This window comes from Alexandromys fortis, unplaced genomic scaffold (genome assembly GCF_014885135.2).
Source record: "Alexandromys fortis isolate MF-2015 unplaced genomic scaffold, M_Fortis_MF-2015_v1.1 scaffold_51, whole genome shotgun sequence".
Lineage (NCBI taxonomy): Eukaryota > Metazoa > Chordata > Mammalia > Rodentia > Cricetidae > Alexandromys > Alexandromys fortis.
Window position 1 is genome coordinate 644,716 of NW_026067925.1, and position 18,384 is coordinate 663,099.

Here is an 18,384-nt window from a genome sequence, read left to right on the forward strand (position 1 = left end):
CAGGAGGTGGCTCCGATGGTGGCGGTTAGGGGAAGCTAGACCTTGGGAAACCCACAGCGAAGGTTGCGTTCCTTTCTTAGTCTTATGAGTTTTATTCTTTCACGTTTGTTTTCCTTCAGGAGAAACCCAGGTTGTCTTAGCTGCAAGTCATTGACCATCATGGTTATTCCCACTACAAACACTGTTTCTTAACATACTGATGAACCATGGATGAAACACTTTGAAGTGCTTATGGCTTAGTAGTTCCTAACTACAGCCATTAGGATTTTAAAGAACTGAATCTTTCCGACAATTTTTGAAATGGGGAGAATTCTAGCGTGGTCTCTGTTGCGGTAATGCACACCATGATCAAAAACAGCTTGGGGAAGAAGGGGTTTTTTCATTGTACAGGTTACAGTCCATCATCTAGGGAGCCCAAGGCAGGAACTTGAGGCAGAAAGCATGCGGTAGGCTGCTTACTGGCTTGGTCCCAGACTCACACTCAGCTGCTCTTCTTAAACAACCCAAATCCACAACCTAGGGATAGTACCATGTATGATGGGCTGGAGGCTCCTGAACCATTAGCAATCAAGAAAATGCCCGGCAGACATGTCCACAGGACAATTTGATGGGGCAGTTCTTCAAATGAAGCTCCCTTTCCCCAGTGTGCCGCGTTGACAACCGAGGTTAGCCACTATGAGGAGAACCTTTGCCTGGGGATCCCTGCTAGGGAAGCAGTGTAGTAAAGTGGATATCAGGCTGGGATCCAAAATGCCTGTGTGTTTGTTTGTTTGTTTGTTTTCCCCCTGCTACTCCCTCCTTGGGGAGTACGGGCAAGCACTTAGGTTCCCTGAATCTCACGGTGTTCATTTGTAGAATGGAAATAGAAATCGTGCCTTACGCGTTGGTTGGGAGGATAAAATGGCACACACAATGCCCTCAGACAAGAGTCCGGGTGTTGGGATTTGTGCCCTGTGTCTGACCCCCTTGTGCCACTTTCCCTTCAGTTGAGTCAAGAAATGGGCTTCACACTATCAGCCTGATACATGCCCTGCTACACCTAACTATGAGGCTAATGTAGCCAGCTTTCTGCATAAAATAAGGCATTTTATTCCTTACCTTATTGCAGGTATTTATTACCCCCACCTTCTCTTACCCTGGAGGGACTCATGGCTCTTGGAGAAGACTCATACACAGCTCTTCATATGAGGTAGGATGAAGTACATGTTTGAAACCAAACTGGTCAATAAATGTCGGAAACTCAGGGAGGGCATGGCTGGGCCAGGATCATGGGACTAGGAGAAGGCTGCAGCAGCGGAAGAGCGACTATACCAGCTTCAGGGACCCCAGAGCTGCTTTCGCAAGGTGGGATCCCCCAGGGTATATTTCAGATGGGGGCAATGCTCAGAGAGGAGTGTATATCTGATGTCGAAACTGTTCTCCTGTGGATGAGTCCTAACAGCCTGATCCTAGTGGAACCAGAATAGCTCTGCAGAGGACGTGAACAGTGTCCAGTGGATTCAACGATGAGCAAACTAGGATGCTGTGATTCCCTGGCATGCCACCAGCTTGGCATCAGTCTGGTGCCACAGGTACTGTAAACAAGGCTGCTTAGCTCAACTGTGTGTGTGTGTGTGTGTGTGTGTGTGCGTGCGTGCATGTGTGCATGCAAACGTGTGTGTACATCATATGCAGATGGATATGTACATGTGTGGACACATACTGTGGTCAGAGGTCTATGTAGAGTGTTTCCCTTGATTACTTTTCTTTCTTTCTTTTTTTTTTTTTTTTGAGACAAGGTCCTGCTATATAACCCTAGTTGGCCCAGAACTTTCTGTATAGATCAGGCTAGCCTTGAGCTCTTAGAGATTCAACTACCTCTGCCTTCTGAGTGCTGGGATTAAAGGTGTGGGCCACCACACCTAGCCCTGCTTTATTTTTTGAGACGGAATCTCTCACTGATCATTGAGCTCACATATTTGGCTAAATTGGTTGCCCAACAAGCCCTAAGGGCCCCTGTCTCCTCCCTTCCTCTTGCACTACTGCAGTTACAAGCACAGGACATGTGTCTGGCTTATTACACATCTTCATTCTTGCTTGGCAAACAATTTACTGAGTGAGCCACCTCCCAAGTCCCTTGTTTAGCTTTTAGCTGGCGCCTACTCATTACACTCGGGTACAATGATTTGGTCAGCACTCTGGATCCAAATTTATATCCGGATACAGACCTTTCCTGGTGCCATAATGGCTTTTCTCTTTAAATGCCTATTTGGCAGACGTTGGCCAGCTTTTAACTTTTTGCTTCTTGGAATTGTGGGGTAAAACCCAACCTAGGGTCTCAGCTACCAGTAGAATCTTCTACAAAGATGGGTCATGCCACTGAGAAGTCACTTTAAAAATGTTTCTGCATCTGGGCACAGTGATACATGCCTTTAATCCAAGAATTTGGGAGGGAATTTATGGGTTCAAGGCCAGCCTGCTCTGCATAGTTAATTCCAGGTGAGATAGCGCTACACAGTGATATTTTATCTAGAACAACCATCTTGGCAAGACAGACAGCACTGTAACCCCCCTACATGGGTGCCTGGGACAGAGGAACAAGAATTCAAGATTATCCTTAGCTGTACACTGAGTTGAAGGCCAGGCTGCACTACACGAGTCTCTGTCTCAGAAAATAAAACAAAAGAAAACATCTCTACAAGGAGGTTGAACAATTTAGGTGACGGGCAAACGAGATATATCCGCTAACGGATTTCAGAGATAGTAAGGATCTTTAAGAAGGGCTGAGAGGTGATGGCTCAGTGGATAAAGGCTCTTGTCACCAAGGCTGACGCTGTGAGCTCAGGCCCTTGAGCCCACATTATGGAAGGAGAGAACCAAGTTCTTCAAGTTGCCCTTGTCCTCCAACCTCCACATGGCTGGGGCACAAGCATGTCATTTAAAAAGATGAATCTTGAAGAATACTAATGGTGAATTCTATTGAACTGTAATAATCATAGGGCACGCTAATAAAGATAGTGAGTAATGTTTTCTACCTTATTTCACGTAGCCCTCACAAAAATCCCAGATGTCACACCACAGGGGAGCAAATTAAGAAACTTGATTCGAGATAACAGCTAATACCTGGTAAAAGCAAGAGTTTGAACTTGGCTGCTCTTAGACTTATCTCTCATGTGCACTTTATGTTGGGATTTAGCAAACGCCCCACAGAGCACCTTTAAATTGCCTTAGGCAACCGGGTGCTAATCCTGTTCCCAGGAATCATGGCTGGGTATCTGTTTGGGGACCCGCAGCTCTGGGGATGCTGCAGGGCAACAATGCCTACAAATGCATTCTGCTTTAGTTCATCCACCAGCAGGAATGACTCGGGGCAGCAGGGATCATTAGGTATTTTGCAAGTACTCCACATCAATAGCTGTTTCTTTCTGTGTCTGTGTAGAAGAGAGCCCTCTGCTGGTAGTGATGGGAATTGCAGCCTTACTCTAGTTGAATCACCATCTGGCTGTGTGGTCCTGAGCAAACCACCTACGTTGTTTGGCTCTGTTTCCTCATCTCAGAAATGGAGTTAATAAGTCCCTGGCTTGCTCTCAGACATGCTGAGACCTTCTGTTTATTCTGGATAACATGAAACTTCTGGGTTCACAGGACTAGGGGACTTCCAGAGAGGATGCAGAATCCCTGCTGGGGACTGGGACCCTTGGGACCCCTGGAGCTGCTCTCTGGAAGGCAGGTGGACAGCATCTTTCAACACGCCATTCATAACCAAGGACATTTGCCTCTATCGCTGTGGTGGAAAGTGGAGAGCTAGACACTTGACACTGGGGTCACATGAGTGTTGTGGGACCTGACTTCCCTCAGCAGATTAACAACCTGAACCTGGAGGATGCAGGGTCTTATAGGGCCCACATCAACCTGAAGCACTCTCCTGTCACCTGCACCCGGAAGTACCACCTGCAAGTCTGGGGTGAGAGCGTCCTGGGGAAGGCAGGTGGGGGTGTCGGCCTGTGATTATTGTCACAGCCTTTAGTCACATTTACATGGTCTTTCTAATCATAAGACTAACATATGCTGACTGCAAAGTTTATGAAGAAGAGTAGCTGAAAGCTCACGGACTGGCTGGTTTTGTGTGTCAACTTGACACAAGCTAGAGTCATCCAAGAGGAAGGAGCCTCGGCCGAGGAAACGCCTCCATGAAATCCAGCTGTAAGGCATTTCCTCAATTAATGATCAATGGGGGAGGGCCCAGCCCATGGTTGGTGCTGCTATCCCTGGGCTTTTGGTCCTGGGTTCGCTAAGGAAGCAGACTGAGCATGCCAGGGAAAGCAAGCAAGTAAGCCGCACTCCTCCATGGCCTCTCCATCAGCTCCTGCCTCCAGGACCCTGCCCTGCTTGAGTTCCTGTTCTGACATCTTTCAGTCATAAGCAGCGATGTAGAAGGATAAGCCAAATGAACCCTTCCCTCCCCCACTTGCTTTATGGCCATAGTGTTTTGTCACAGCAATAGAAACCCTGAGACAGCCCAGGACCTGCTTCTCACCCACTAAAGCAGAACTCCTGTGTAGGTAGCAGGCAGTGAATGATTTCAGCACCTGAGAACTGGGTTTTGCCGCAATCTATTCCTGGGGTTCCGAGCTTCCCCACGGCTGAAATAGAAGCACTACATTTTGCTGAGAATACACACACTGAACAGATGAGGGCAATCTCTCACTTTTCTCAAAGAAAATTTGAAAACTTTTAGCAAGGGAAACTACCAAGAAAACTGTAGGTGTGGGGTTGAAGCACTCACTGCCTTGGAAAGGCCAGAACCGGATTCACCCGACCAGTAATGGGACCAGAAGCCACTTTTGTGTTCAATTAGTTTATTGCCTATCGAAAGGAAGAAGGAATCAAAGGTCCAGGGCTACATGAGCCTCCCCCTACCATACCCCGCCAACACCAAAGATGATGCTAGAATAAAAGAACCCTGGTGATGGTGATGAAGATGGTGGAGCAAGTGACCCTGAGGACTCTGGTCTGGACTGGAGCTGGGGTCAGAGTGGTGTTGTGGTAGCACTGGGGTGGGAGTGATGAGGAGTCGGGGGTGGGTTACACTCTGCATCTCTGCTCTGTGGGGATGAGGAGCCCCAAATCAAAAGGAATTGTCTCGGACAGCATCCAGGTGAGGGAGAGGCAAGGGATAGTGGCCTCGATCAGAACAGTGGCCTCATTGGCTTCCCTGCCTGTCCTCATCCTCTCCTGTTCTGGGATCTCACTGTGGCCATGACTCAGATTGGCTGTGACTCCAGCTCTGCCTGGAGGTGATGGGCAAGGTCCCAAGGGGCCACGGCAGAGCTCTTCTGAAATAGGTTGGGTAGAGATGAGGAAAAACTAATACGGGGGGGGAGGCTTCTTATTTTCTTTGGGTTGTGTGACAGGAAATGCTCCTTATTGAGGACACCGATGAGACTACTAACTGACCTAGGCTGTTTATGATCCGTTCCTTGAAGTGTTGGAGTTGAGGCTGTAGGAACCTGGATACAGCTGCTCACTAAGGTGGGTTCAGAGTTGAAGAGGAAGCTTCTTGTCGTGCTGATGGGTGTCCATCAGGACGAGCTCAAGTATAATAATAACAGTAGCAAGAGATGAGCCTTGCTGACCAGTCAGGGCGAATCTTCCATGCAACCCCTCACTCTGGATGCCTTGCTTTTCTGGTTGCTAGCATGTCACCCGCACCAGTGAGGACACAGAAGGGAACTGCAGAAGTCAAAGGAGAAGAGCTTTCTCTAGTTATCTTACAAAAGACCCCCTGGGAAGAAGCAGCAAAGTCGCCTGGCAGTAGAAGTCCAGTCATCTCCCAGAAGACACGTAGGGCACAACTGACCAGCTGCTCCTGGGGCTGCCAGTGCCTAGGCCATAGAGCTATGGCTGGACAGTAGACAACCTTCTCCACATTCTGGCTATATCCAACCTAGGTTGCTCATCTTTGTCCATAGCTGCTCTTGCTGCCTCCCAAAATGTTGCTGATTCTAATAATCAGAAAATGGAAACCTGAAGAAGAGAATAGGTGTGTGTGCCTGGGGGAAGAGGTCCAAGTGATGTGGGAGTGTCATATATCAATCTGTTGATTTCATTGGTTAAGTAATAAACACACTGCTTGGCCTCATAGGTTAAAGCATTGGTGGGAGGAGTAAACAGAATAGAATTCTGGGCGGAAGAGGAAGTGAGGTCAGACTCTGCTCTGCTCCCGGGGAGACCCAACAGCTCTGCTCTCTGGAGCAGAGACACCAGGATGGACGGAGGCACCTTGGGGTGCTTACACGCATTATTAGAAATGGGCTAGTCCAGGTGCGAGAATTAGCCTGTAAGGGCTAGAGTTCATGGGCCAAGCAGTCTTTTAATGAATACAGTTTGTGTGTTGTTATTTCGGGCATAAGCTAGCCAAGCGGCCGGGGTGTTGGGGACGCAGCCCCGCCACACCTATTTCAACAGTCCAAGGGAGGGCAAATGACTGGGAGAAAATTAAAACATACAGGCAGAGCCTGGTGGTGGTGCACGCCTTTAATCCCAGGGCTTAGAAGGCAGAGGCAGGCAGATCTCTGTGAGTTTGAGGCCAGCGTGGTCTACAAGAGCTAGTTCCAGGACAGGCTCCAAAGTTAAAAAGTAACCCTGTCTCAAAAACCAAAAACCAACAACAACAACAACAACACACACACACACCACACACACACACACACATACCACACACACACACACACACACACACACACACACACACACACACACACACGCAGGCAAGTTCTCTGGAAACCTTGATCACTCACTATATAGAAGCCCAGTGCTCTGATGCAGGTCTCTGCCTCTGTTTCCATAAGTTGCTGGATGAAGTTTCTATGGTGATATTTAAGATATTCATCAGTCTGACTACAGGGCAAGGCCAGTTCAGGCTCCTTCTCCTCTATTGCTTAGGGCCTTAGCTGGGGTTATCCTTGTGGATTCCTGGGAATTTCTCTAGATCCAAGTTTCTTGTTAACCCCATAATGGCTCCCTCAATCAAGATATCTTTTTCCTTGCTCTCATCTCTGTCTTTCCTCCATCTCGACTATCCTGTTCTCTCAAGTTCTTCTTGCCCCTCCCCTTCTCCCTTTTTCTTTCTTGCTACCCTCCCTTCTCCCCTTCTGTTATATTTCCAATTTTGTCAGTTGATCTTGTCTATTTGACTTTCCAGGTGGATCTATATATGTTTTTCTTTGGGTTCACCTTGTTACTTAGTTTCTTGAGGCTCAATATCCTTTGTTTATGGCTAGTATCCACTTATGAGTAAGTACAAACTATATTCATTTTTTTGGGTCTGGGTTACTTCACTGAGGATGGTGTTTTTTAGTTCCATCCATTTGCAATTCCTCTTCATGCAAAGAACTGATCTCCAAAATATATGAAGAACTCAAGAAATTAGATATCAAAATTCTAAATCACAATTTAAAAAATGGGGTACAGAATTAAACAGAGAATTCGCAGCAGAAGAATCTCAAATGGCCAAAAGACACTTAAGGAAATGTTAACATTCTTAACCATCAGGGAAATGCAAATCAAAACAATTCTGATATACCATCTTTCACCTGTCAGAATGGCTAAGATAAAAAACACCAATAATACCTTATTCTGGCGAGGATGTGGAGTAAGGTGAACACTCATCCATTGCTGGTGGGAATGCATACTTGTACAGCCACTCTGGAAATAAGTATGGTGGGTTTTCAGAAAATTGGGAATCAACCTAGCTCAGGACCCAGCAATACCACTCTTGGGCATATACCCAAGAGATGATCAGTCATACTACAAAGACATTTGTTCAGCTATGATCATAGCAGCATTATTTGTAATAGCCAGAACCTGGAAACAACCAAATGCCCCTTAGCTGGAGAATAGCTAAAAAAAAAAAAAAAAAAAAAAAAAAATGTGGCACATTTACACAATGGAGTACTACTCAATGGTAAAAACAAAAACAAACAAACAAAAAACATTGGCATCTTGAATTTTGCATACAAATGGATGGAACTAGAGTTTTACTTTTTAATTAAGAAACATATGCTAAATTTATGCCTAAAACCCTCTGACCATGCAGAGAAAGGGGAGATGCAGATTAAATGCTGTAAAACTGCAGATAGAAGGAGTATGGGTGTTGAGAACTATCAGTCAGCAGTATGACTATAATAATGAAGTTTAGGAACATGATTTTGTTGGCTAACACGTGTAAGACCATATAAAGTATTATATTTCAGAAAAACTAAGAGTAAACATCAACGTCTCACCATGAAAATTAAGGTAAGCATGGTAACGGATATATTAAATTGTTTTGCTCATGCACCGTTGGTTGCATATGCTTATCAAAACATTTCATTGTGTCCCATATATATATCCACATACATATACACACATATGGCTAAAAATAAAAGAAAACAGAAAATAGAAGAAATTTTAAAATAATATTAAGTCTGGGATGTAGCTCAGTGGTAGATGATCAGCTTGGCAGAGTTTGGGTTTTCTGCACTGGAGACTAAAATTTAAAGAATGGAAATTCCTTGTGATATTTGCCCCACTATCTGAGGTGTAAATATTTTAACATCTTTTATCCATTTTAGCAAACGTATCCACTAAGTATCTTTTAGCATTCTGTAAGTTTTACTGAAGTACAGTGTAGAAGAGGTGTGGATGAACATCTGTGCCCCCCGGGGAACACAGTTAAAATCATCACAACCTGCTTCTGAGATGCTTCTCGGCTGTTTGGTCATGATAGTGGATGGCTTTAGCAGGACGTTGTGCTGTTCATGTACGGCAATGGCTGTGCTAAATGTGGGCCCGAGTGTCAGGCTTTACTGTGGGCAAAGCCTGTCCCTGCTTCTCTGCAGCTCTAACACACAGCATATAACACTTATGCTAACAAATGTTAGCCTGACAAGGAAGCATTGATGGAGATCTGTGCTGGGTATTATGGGATATAAGGAGCCATGGTAACTGACTTCTGACAGTCATAGTCTCCTTTCCTCTCTATGGAGCCTGCATGTCACAGTTCCTGCATGTTTATAGTTCCTTGATTCCTCTTTCTAAGGGGCTGGGGCACAACTCATTTATACCTTTGACTTTTTTATCTCCAATGTCTTTCCAATTCTTCATTTTCCCATCTTCTCCTCTTCCTTCTAGCCCAATTACTAATCTATGGCACTGTTCATCCAGACTCCTCCTTACTCTGCTCCCTGATTAAAAACTTATTTTTCTCCTCACCCTGGGAACTTTGAAGATTGGACTGATCTGAGCTTGACTTTCAAGAAGATCAAGAGAAAAATATAAGCTTGCAGTCATCCTGGAGACTCAGAAATAAAGGATTCTGTGGGAGGAGCCCTGTGGATGCCAGCCTGTCCTGAGGTGAATGACAGAGGGTCACTGACTCTGGCTGGAGCAGAAAACACTTTTCATTTGCAAACTGAGCTCACAATTCCCAAGAAAAGGATACAGCTCTTATGTTTAAAATAATCTGCGTATGCTGGGGGATGGTGACACATGAGTTTAATCCCAGCACTCGGGAGGGAGGCAGAAACAGGTGAATCTCTGTGAGTTCAAGGCCAGCCTGGTTTACAGAGATAGTTCCAGGGAAGAAAAGGCTACACAGAGAAACCCTGTCATAAAACCAGAACAAAACTAAAACAAAAATAGTGTACTTATTTTTAAAACACCCAGAAAAAAAGGAAGTGAAGGCAGAAGTCACAAAATAATCCCACAGTAGTTTAGAATTATGAATAATAAAGGGTTATTTGTTTTAGGGAAACTTACAGATCACTGTCCTAGATAAGAGTCCACTGCTTGAAAAGGAACAGAGTCTAGCAGCCTCCAGAAGCAAGAGTGGGAAGCTAGACAGAGAGCACATGCTTTACAGCTACATTTCCAGTATAAGAAACCACGCCCAAGTGGGCTGGTATCTTAAATGCTATTGGCTGAAGGAAAGGAATGTGCTCCCACAGCAAGGAAGCTTATTTAAGAAAAAGTAAATGGTTTGAAATACAAAACGATTAATAAGTCACTAAATACTAATACATCTACCTCACTGATTCTTTGTTATTGTTTAAATAAATGAGTTCAGAGAGTCTCAATTCACTTTAAATGCCAATTCTTTGGAGCAGCTTTAATTATTGCCTCCAAATAGACCTTTGCTCTTGTGCATAATTGTACTGTTTGAAAAATTACTTAGGAGACCACTTAGGCTAAAGTGGCTCCAGTGTTCCAGGTTCCTACTTAAAACAGACTAACTTGAAAGATCAACTAATGAGAATCCACTGAATAAGCTTTAACTATAAACTCTCCACTTTAACGAAGCAGCTTTTTTCTTGGGTTTACTTCTATGAGTATCATAAAAATATTTTTCCCCTTTATCTTCTGAGAAGCCCGGGACAACTGTGGTCTGGTATTGCCCAATCCGTAAATTTTGCTATTGACTCAAATAAATGCTTTAGAATGTCAACTTGATCTTTTCTCTGGTGTCAGCTCACATCTGTTAAAGCCCTAATCACAATTTGTGATTAGACACCTCAGTTGTTGTGACTACAGTCTGTTTCCTCTATCAGCTCCAAGAAGGGAAGACCTGTTTCTTTGTTTGTTTTATGCAAATGTAAAGCCCTGGGAGAGGTGGAACATCTGGCTGTGGCTGTGCCTGAAATTTCAGCAGTGCAAGAATGAATGATTGGATAGGTAACAGTTAAAATTTACTATTCCTAAGGTTTGAAGACTGTCGAGTTTATCTGAAGATCTAAGACATAACTATTTTATGTTTTCTCTTTCTGCTTTTTATAGGAAGTAGATCCTTTATTTTAAAAAATCCTAGGATGCTTTAATAACTGTCAAAAGAAGAGGGTTACAGCAAGAAGGCCATCATTCATCTACTGATTAGCAGAAATCCATAGAACTGGTGTCATATACAAACAACTGAACTCAAAGCAAAAATCACCCTGGAAGAAACTTCTTCCATTTTCTCTCTCTCAGCTGATTGCTTCTTTCCAACTTCACTTACAAATGAAGATTGATATACTCTATCACTACACAGGAAACTGCCAAGCAAGTAGTTAGTGGTTTATTCTGAGATGTAAAAGAGCAGACAGAGCAGAAGGTAATTGAGGAGAGGCTCTAACATGAAACAGGGTCCCCAAACCCACCAAGTTATCACAGTATGAGCGATCTAGGAAAAAAGTGAGGGTGTTATGATTTTAATAGGAAAGTCTACCCCCTCTGCCACAGGCTCATGAGGAGTATTGGTATTAGCTCTTCTTTGAAGTTCTGGTAGAATTCTGTATTGAAACCATCTGAGCCCAGCTTCCTAAGCTTTTCTGGCCAGCCAGCAGGGAGGGTTCCTGCTGCTGGGCTTTCTTTTCCCAACCCACCCTTCCGCCAAGTCTGCCTTTTCACCTGTGAGGTCCTTGGGACCCTGCAACACAGCCTGCTCCAGTGCTGAGGGGACCAGAGAACCAGCAGGGAGGGTTCCTGCTGTTGAGCTATCTTTACCTCAACTACCAACCCACCTTTCCCCCAAGTCTGCCTTTTCACCTGCAAGGTCCTTGGAACCCTGCAACACAGGCTCCTCCAGTGCTGAGGGGACCTGAGAGATGAGTCAGCGTCCACAAGCCTGGACAGCTGGACATCCCAGCCTCTGGGATCTTACCAATGGGACAGAACCCAGGGGCCCCTCCCCAACTCCGTGGCTTTTCTGGCCAGCCAACGGGAGTGTTTCCACTGCTGGGCTTTCCCCAACCCAACCTGCCCTCAAGCCCGCCTTTTCATCTGTGAGTTCCTTGGAACACTGTAACACAGGCTCCTCCAGTGCTTGGGGGATCAGAGAGGTGAGTCAGCAGCCACAGGGCTGGACAGCCAGAAGCACCACTCTCTGGGACCTTCCCAGTGGGGCAGAACCCAGGGGCCCCTCCTCAACTCCCTAGGCTTTTCTGGCTAACCAGTGGGGAATGTTCCTGCTGCTGGGCTTTCCCCCAACCCACCCTGACCCCAAGCATGCCTTTTTGTCTGAGAGGTCCTTGGAACCCTGCAATAGAACTTGCTCCAATACTGAGGGGAACTAATAGAGGGCAGATCAAGAAAAACTCCCAAGTACTCAGACAGCCACAGCAAAGATCGGACCAAGATGCCAAGACAATGCTATGAAGGTACAAGAAGCATACAGAACACCAAATAGACTGGATCAAAAAAAATAATCAAAATATAAAACATACAGAATAAAGAATTAATATTAAGAGCTGCAAGGGAAAAAGGTCAAGTAATATATAAAGGGAAATCTATCAGAATTAAACCTGACTTCTCAATGGAAACCATAAAAGCCAGAAGGTCTTGGATAGATGTGCTGAAGACACTAAGAGACCATGGATGCAAGCCCAGACTACTATAGCCAGCAAAGCTTGCATTCACCATCGATGGAGAAAACAAGATATTCCTGGACAAAAACAGATTTAAACAATATGTAGCCACAAACCCAGCCTTACAGAAAATACTAGAAGGAAAATCACAAACCAAGGAAGCCAACAACACCCATAATAACACAAGCATCTGACAACCCTCCACCAGCACAACTCAAAGAAGGGAAACATACAAACACTACCACCAGAAAATATAACTGGAGTTAACAACCACTGGTCATTAATATCACTTAATATCAATGGACTCAATTCACCTATAAAAAGGCACAGGTTAAGAGGATGGATACGAAAACAGGATCTAACATTCTGCTGTTTACAAGAAACACACCTCAAACTCAAAGACAGATACTACCTCAGAGTAAAGGGTTGGGAAAAGGTTTTCCAATCAAATAGACCAAAGAAACAAGTGGGTGTGGCTATACTAATATCTAACAAAAATGATTTCAAACTAAAGTCAATGAGGAGAGATGGAGAAGGACACGTTATACTCATAACAGGAAAAATTTATCAGGAGGAAGTCTCAATACTGAATATCTATGCCCCCAATATAAAAGCACCCACATATGTAAAAGAAACATTAATAGAATTCAAAGCATACATCAAACCCAACATTCTAAGAGTAGAAGATTACAACACTCCTCTGTCACCAATGGACAGGTCAACCAGACAGAAACTTAACAGAGAAATAACAGAACTAACAGATGTAATGAACCAAAATGAACTTAACAGACATCTATAGAACATTCCACCCAAACAGAAAAGAATATACCTTCTTCTCAGCATTTTACAAAAACCTTCTCAAAAAATGATCACATAATTGGTAACAAAGCAAACATCCATAGATACAAAGAAATTGTAGTAACCACCTGTGTACTATTAGATCACCATGGAATAAAGTTAGAATTCAACAACAATTCTAACCCCAGAAAGCCTACAAACTCATGGAAACTGAACATTCAACTACTGAACCGCCCCTGTGTCAAGGAAGAAATAAAGAAATTAAAGTCTTCCTTGAATTCAATGAAAATAAAGACACAATATACCCAAGCCTATGGGACACTATGAAAGCAGTGCTAAGAGAAACGTTCGTAGCACTAAGTGCCCACATAAAGAAAACAGAGAAAGCACACATTAGAGACTTACCAGCACACCTGAAAGCTCTAGAAAAAAAAGAAGCAGATTCACCCAGGAGGAGTAGAAGACTGGAAATAATCAAACTAAGGGCTAAAAATCAACAAAATAGAAACACAGAAAATAATCGAAAGAATCAATAAAACAAAAGCTGGTTCTTGGAGAAAATCAGCAAGATTGACAAACCCCTATCCAAACTAATCAAACAGCAGAGAGAGAACACAAAAATTAACAAGATCAGAAATAAAAAGGGAGACATAACCACAGACACAGAGGAAATTCAGAGAATCATAAGATCTTACCACAAAAGCCTATATGTCACAAAATTGGAAAATGTGAAAGAAATAGACATATTTTTAGATAAGTACCATATATGAAAATTAAATCAAGACCAGGTAAAAAATTTAAATAGACCTGTAAGTTGTGAGGAATTAGAAGCTGTCATCAGAAACCTCCCTATCAAAAAAAGCCCTGGACCAGATGGTTTCAAAGCAGAATTCTACCAGAACTTCCAAGAAGAGCTAATACTTATACTCCTTAATGTGTTTCAAAACAAACAAACAAACAAAAATAAAACAGAAGGCTCCCTGCCAAACCCTTTTTATGAAGCTACAGTTACCCTGATACCAAAACCACACAAAGACTCAACCAAGAAAGAGAATTACAGACAAATCTCACTCATAAACATCGATGCAAAAATTCTCACCAAAATACTGGCAAACCGAATCCAAGAACACATCAAAAAAATTATACATTATGATCAAGTAGGCTTCATCCCAGAGATGCAGGGATGGTTCAACATATGAAAATCTATCAATTTAATCTATAATATAAATAAACTGAAAGAAAAAAACCACATGATCATTTCATTAGATGCTAAAAAAGCATTTGACAAAATTCAACACCCCTTTATGATAAAGGTCTTGGAGAGATTAGGGATACAAGGTTCGTTCCTAAATATAATAAAAGCAATATACAGCAAGCCGACAACTAACATCAAATTAAATGGAGAGAAACTCAAAGCCAGTCCATTAAAATCAGGAACAAGACAAGGCTGTCCACTCTCTCCATACCTCTTCAATATGGTGCTAGAAGTTCTAGCAATAGCAATAAGACAACATAAGGAGATCAAGGGGATTCGAATTGGAAAGGAAGAAGTCAAACTTTCATTATTTGCAGATAACATGATAGTGTACATAAGCGACCCCAAAAACTCTACCAAAGAACTCCTACAGCTGATAAATACCTTTAGTAATGTGGCAGGATACAAGATCAACTCCAAAAAATCAGTTGCCCTCCTATACACAAAGAACAATGAAGCAGAAAGGTAAATCAGAGAAACTTCACCTTTCATGATAGCCACAAATAGCATAAAGCATCTTGGGGTAACTCTAACCAAGGAAGTGAAAGATCTATTTGACAAGAACTTTAAGTCTTTGAAAAAAGAAATTGAAGAGGATACCAGAAAATGTAAGGATCTCCCATGCTCTTGGATTGGGAGGATCAACATAGTAAAATTGGCAATTCTACCAAAAGCAATCTATAGATTCAATGCAATCCCCATCAAAATCCCAACAAAATTCTTCACAGACCTTGAGAGAACAATAAACTTTATATGGAAAAACAAAAAACCCAGGATAGCCAAGGCAATCCTATACAATAAAAGTACTTCTGGAGGCATTACCATCCCTGCCTTCAAACTCTATTACAGAGCTACAGCACAAAAACAGAGATGTTGACCAATGGAATCGAATCGAAGACCTGGATATTAATTCACAAGCCTATGAACATCTGATTTTTGACAAAGGAGCTAAAATTATACAATGGGAGAAAGAAAGCATCTTTAACAAATGGTGCTGGCATAACTGGATGTCAACCTGTAGAAGAATGAAAATAGATCCATATCTATCACCATGCACAAAACTCAAGTCCAAATGGATTAAAGACCTCAATTTAAGCCTGAGCACACTGAACCTGACAGAAGAGAAAGTGGGAAGTAGTCTGCAACACATGGGCACAGGAGACCATTTCCTATGTATAACCCCAGTAGCACAGACAATAAGAGCAACAATGAATAAATGGGACCTCTTGAAACTGAGAAGCTTATGTAAAACAAAGGACACAGTAGTCAATAAGACAAAAAGGCAACCTACTGAATGGGAGAAGATCTTCATCAACCTCACATCAGAGAAAGAACTGATATATAACTCCAAAATATATAAAGAACTCAAGAAATTGGTCATTAAATTAAAAAAAAATTAAAAAAATGGTGTACTGAACTAAACAGAGATTTCTCAACAGAAGAATTTTAAATGGTCAAAAAATATTTAAGGATATGTTCAACTTCCTTATCTATAAGGAAATGCAAATCAAAACAACTCTGAGATACCATCTTACACCTGTCAGAATGGCTAAAATCAAAAACACCAATGATAGCTTATGTTGGAGAGGATGTGGAGTAAGGAGAACACTCATCCATTGCTGGTGGGAATGCAAACTTATGCAACCACTTTGGAAATCAGTGTGGCAGTTTCTCAGAAAATTGGGAGTCAATTTACCTCAGGATCCAGCAATACTACTCTTGAGAATTTACCCAAAAGATGCTCAATCATACTACAAAAGCATCTGTTCAACTATGTTCATAGCAGCATTATTTGTAATAGCCAGAGCCTGGAAACAACCTAGATGCCCCTCAAGCAAGAATGGATAAAGAAGGTGTGGCACATCTACACATTAGAGTACTGCTCAGCGGTAAAAAACAATGATATTTGAATTTTGCACGCAAACGGATGGAAGTAGAAAACACTATCCTGAGCAAGATAACCCAGACCCAAAAATATGAATATGGTATATACTCACTTATTAGTGGGTACTAGCCATAAACAAAAGACACTGAACCTATAGTTCATGATCCTAGAGACGTTAAGTAATAAGGTGAATCCAAAGAAAACATATGTAGATCCACCCGGAAATTGGAAGCAGACAAGATCGCCTGACAAAATTTGGGAACATGGGAGTAGGGGGTAAAAGGGATGGGAGAAGGGGAAGAGGAGAGGAGAGAAGGGGAGGGTTGGGGAGAGCTTGAGGGAATGGGATAGTTGAGATGGAGGAAAGACAAAGATAAAAGCAAGGAAAGAGATATCTTGACTGAGGGAGCCATTTGGGGTTTAGCAAGATACCTGGCTCTAGAAAATTTCCCAGGAATTCACAATGATGACCCCAGATAAGACCTTAAGCAATAGAGGAGAGGGTGCCTGAACTGGCCTTGCCCTATAGTAAGACTGATGATTATCTTAAACATCACCATAGAACATTCATCCAACCACAGATGGAAACAGGGGCAGAGACCCACATCGAAGCACTTGACTGAGCTCCTAAGGTCCAGTTGAAGAGCAGAAGGAGGGAGAGTATGAGCAAGGAGGTCAAGACCATGGTGGGTTCACTCACTGAGACAATGTGCCTGGACTAATGGAAGCTCACCAACTCCAACTGGACTGGGAATGAATGAGCATGGGATAAAACTAATCCCTCTGAATGTGGTTGACAGTTGGGGCAGACTGAGGGGCCAATGACAATGGCAGGGATTTATCGCTACTACATGTACTGGATTTTGGGGATCCAATTCTCTTTGGATGTATACCTTGCTTAAGCTGGATGTAGTGGGGAGGGCCTTGGCTTTTTCACAGGGCAGGGTGCCTTGCCCTCTCTTAAGATAGGAGGGATGGAGGGAGCGGGGAGGGAATGGGAAGAGGGGAGGAAGTGGGAATTTGGATTGGTATCTTTTTAAAGTAATAAAATAGTAAAAAAAGAAACCATCTGGACCTGGACATTTTGGGGGTGGGGTGGGAGGCTTTTGATGACAGCTTCTATTTCCTTGCAGCTTATAGGTCTATTTAAATTGTTTACCTGGTCTTGAATTAATTTGGCATATGGTATCTATCTAGAAAATTGTCCATTTCTTTTATGTTTTTCAAGTTTGTGGAGTATAGGTTTTTGTTGTATGGTCTAATGATTCTCTGATTTCCTCAGTGTCTATTGTTGTATCCCCCTTTTCATTTCTGATTTTGCTAATTTGCATGTTCTTTCTCTGCCTTTTGGTTAGTTAGGATAAGGTTTTGTCTGTCTTGTTGATTTTCTCAAAGAACCAGCTTCATTGATTTTTTTTTGTATTCTTTGTTTCTATTTTATTGATTTCAACCCTCAGTTTGTTATTTCCTGTCATCTACTCCTTCTGGGTGCATCTGCTTCTTTTTGTTTTAGAGGTTTCATGTGTGGTGTTAAGTCACTAGTGTTAGCTTTCTGCACTTTATGCAGGTACTTAGTGCTATGAACTTTTCTCTTCACACTGCTTTCATAGTGTCCCATGGGTTTGGGTACATTGTGTCTTCATTTTCATTGAATTCTAGGAAATCTTTAATTTCTTTATTTCTTCCTTGACCCAGGGGTAGTTCAATAGAGCACTGTTTAATTTCCATGTGTCTGCGAGTTTTCTAAAATTAGTGTTGCTGTTGAATTCTAATTTTAAACCATGGTGATCTGATAAGATTCAGGGGGTTACTCATTTTTTTGTATCTATTGAGGTTTGCTTTGTTACCAAGTATGTGGTCAATTTTAGAGAAGGTTCCATGAGGTGCTGAGAAGAAGCTATATTTTGTGATTGGGTGGAGTTCTGTAGATACCTGCTAATTCTATTTGTGTCATGATATCTGTTAGTTCTCTTATTTCTTTGTTAGGTTTCTGTCTGGTTGACTTGTCCATTGGTGAGAGTGGGGTGCTGAAGTATGGAATTTGATGTGTGATTTAAGCTTTAGTATGTTTCTTTTACATATGTGGG

The 18,384-nt window shown here is 42.6% G+C and overlaps 1 long non-coding RNA gene across 1 annotated transcript; it reads right to left on the reverse strand.

The window, feature by feature from the left end:
- Positions 1-4,833: 4,833 nt before the first annotated feature.
- On the reverse strand, positions 4,834-10,063 carry LOC126502240 (uncharacterized). Its single transcript, XR_007591869.1, has 3 exons — positions 9,781-10,063; positions 7,612-7,686; positions 4,834-5,712 (listed from the first exon to the last, which is right to left on the reverse strand). It is a non-coding gene; the product is annotated as an uncharacterized lncRNA (long non-coding RNA).
- Between the last annotated feature and the right edge of the window lie 8,321 nt (positions 10,064-18,384).